Here is a 3,390-nt window from a genome sequence, read left to right on the forward strand (position 1 = left end):
AAGGAAAGATGGCCCGTTTGTCTGTGCGTTGATAGACCGACCTCCTGGTGTGCCTGCTGCAGGCCGTAATCGTAATGGTGCATTTCCTTTCTTTTATTGAGATATCACCTTCGGCCTGTACCAGGCGAACGAATCGATGTCGGCGATGCTATCCAAATACTGGCAGCACTGGCGACTCGCTCCGTTGATTTTCTTGTGTCCGTCTGCCTGTACAAAAGTCTTCTTGGAAGAGTAGCGTGCTACGTTGGTTGGCTTTCGACACGATATAGACGACCGAGGTTTCCCTTCTCTCGAACATTGTATGCAAGTTTAAGTACTAATAGTAAGTGGGCCTGGATCTGACCCCAAGTTGGTCGTGTGACGCCCACTGACACCAGCTATATTCCTTAGTCCTGCTTGTTGTGCTCTCCGACCAATGCAGCATGCAGGTTCTCCACATTCTGAACACCGTACCATAGATCAGCATTGTTGTATAATAGAGGTTACGTAGACGAGGGCGCTACTCTCTGGAGTATGCAGAGCCTCCTGGCTGAGCTAAACACCCATCCATCTACCCTCGATTGAAGTGTTAGCCATCCATTGAGCCTGGAGTCGTCTTTGTTTGCTTTGTCGCTTACTTACCCTTGTCGGTTTGTGTATGGCTTGGAACAGCCCTAGTAAATGCACAAGAATGCACGTCGTTATCGAAGGTGTGGAAGGGAGCTCTCTTAGTATATTGGTGCTAAGGTGGAAAAGCTGGATAATTATCATTTTTCTATGAGAATAATAAGTTAACTCTAAAGTTGAAAAACTAGTTGTTTTCAGGCCTGAATTCAATTCATTTTCTTCGATGACATTGTGATGATTATAACGACAGTGATGCAAGTTACTTGCCCACGCTTTACTCTTATGAGGCGTAATTCTCGCTGCCTTTTTCACACGATTGCGTATGTATTTAAACTATTCAGGGATATAAGAAATAGTGCGTCTTCATCTTTAGTTTTCGAAATAGGAAAAGAACAGGCGTTTTCCGACCCGACCTTAGCGTCACCATCCCAGAGTACTTGATCTTGTAACGAAACGTTTTTCGCGTAGAATTCTCACCAGTATGTTGTCGGATCATTGTCGTTCTGATTGTTTTTGCACCAGATGTGTCCATAACTTATCTAAGTTTCGCCTTTAACTATGTATACCTGCGTGTCTGCATGTATGACTTGTGAAGAATTCCGTGAACACTCTTCCCTCCGCTATAAGGGTGGTAGAGCTGCATTGAGAATTGTGATCGTTCCCATTGCTTCGGCGATATTCGTTATTAAAGGCTCGGCGATCGGAAAGCTTCGTAGAACAGCCGTGTTGCTGTACACATGAAAATCTATTAGTCTGAACATACACAATTGAATCTGGCTGGATTGTCTACTACAGGTCTGATAATCTCATCATTACAGTCTAAATCAGCATTGTTGTAAAGCTTTATACGATCAAAGGTAGCCTATCTAATATTTACCTAATACTACTAGGAAACGATTAATGAATGATATATGATGATTTGCTATAGGCATCTAGATAGAGCAATGCATATGGGGAAAAAGTTGCCTACTACCGGGGACTTTGAAACGCTCCATCGATTTCCAGGTCCGTTCGGCAAACTGTTACTGTAAAGTGACTTTGAAGAGTATGCTGACATATTCTGTTTAGCGGTTATTGTAAAGGTAGCTATGCGCGATCAGCCATAGAAATTGGTTGTTCTGACTAAGTGATTTTCGTTGCAGGCGAAACACAGGCTATAAGTTTTAGCTAGAGTTCTTCTTTTTCATTTTGATCAGGCTCCCGCTTGACTTTCTACGTTTGTTTGCTCACTTTAAGACAGCCATTATGGGTATATGAAGATACCGCCCGTTGATGCTGCTACGCAAGCCGAACGTTCAAGTACCGTCAGTTAACAACGAGGACTCGATGTTTTATGTAACGAAAAGAACATACATTTTACATGCTCGTGACAGGAATTACTTTTACCTGCCGCTCATCCGTAAAACGAGACAAACGTACGAAGTCACGTACGATACTGATGTAGGCTGTTGAAGTAAGTACATGTTTTGAGTGCGGGCTGGAAATAACTAAATGTTATCGATATTAGACAAGCATGTTGTAGTTACTTTGACAACCGGAAAGAATAACTTGATGGTATTCTATATTCTTCGTTTCGTAGCTTGTAATAAGTAGTGCATGTCCTACTGGAAATCTGCGGCCTAAGATAAGGTAAGCAAGCAGTGCAAACACTCTTTAACTATTGTCGATCGATTGTGCTATACGGATAGGTCGCAGCGTTTACTAGCGAACTGACGTTAATCAACGAAAAAAAGATAATCCATTTCGCGTGAGGAACTTAGAACACGTTCGCTAATTACTATCTTACATGCGAGCTGCAACATGTTCGCTGACGCCTGGTACAACTTTAAAAGTTATTTGAAAAACGGTTCTGAAATTTGCTCCCGACCCACTGCGCGATAGCTCGACTATAGGATTGTGACAACTCGTACGCAACATTCTTCGTTAGGTTCTCCGAGTTCTAATCGACCACTAACTTGACTACAGCCATGAAAAATATACTTGCCATTCGAAGCGTGGAATCAATCAAAGGCTGTACAGTGGTCGACAGAAAGCCCGTTTTGCTGCACACCAGGTGGACGTTCCAGCGTGTTAAGGCCAGCAGGGGCAACTGATTGAAAGACGCACAGCTATACGGTGGTGCATTTGGTGTCATGAGAAATGCCTTTCGTAGATGATCCTTATCGTGAAAAATGTGGCTGGTTTTCGCTCTTCGGGGTGGATTCATTGCGTTAGCGTCCCAGCCACGTTGTGTCGAAGGACTGGCGCAAGGGGGTAAAGGATTGACCTTCATCTGTCATCGATGACGCCGCTTTTTCGCGCGTAAGATCACTCATCACACGCCCCTTCTTCGGCCCGCCTACGTATATTTTTTGCCTCCACACAATATCTATTCCTCCCTTCACGTGACCGCAATCACTCCGCGCCTGCATAGCTGACAAGCTATGCGTGTACCTCGTAGGGATGTGTTCGTTAGTTGAAAGCCATGTCTAATAATGTTGCTTTTCGCAAGAGACACATCCCAGTGAACGTCTTGGGGCTACACTGAAATGCAGATGACGTGTATCACACTTGCGTGGATTGTTTTCCATACGTGAGAAGGGTTCTATTGCCTGTCGTCACCGTGTCGGCAGACTATTCAACGTACGTACCTGTTTATCATCTAACAGATTAACGTGTAGACCTATATGCATGTATATGATTACTGGAGCTAGCAAACCCGACCGACGTCAAATGTATCACCATCACGTACTTTGAGAAGCAGTAGCAAGCTACCTGTAGGCCCTCATTGAATATTGCCTGTTA

The sequence above is a fragment of the Varroa jacobsoni genome, unplaced genomic scaffold (genome assembly GCF_002532875.2).
Source record: "Varroa jacobsoni isolate VJ856 unplaced genomic scaffold, vjacob_1.0 scaffold_1351, whole genome shotgun sequence".
In the NCBI taxonomy this organism is placed as follows: domain Eukaryota; kingdom Metazoa; phylum Arthropoda; class Arachnida; order Mesostigmata; family Varroidae; genus Varroa; species Varroa jacobsoni.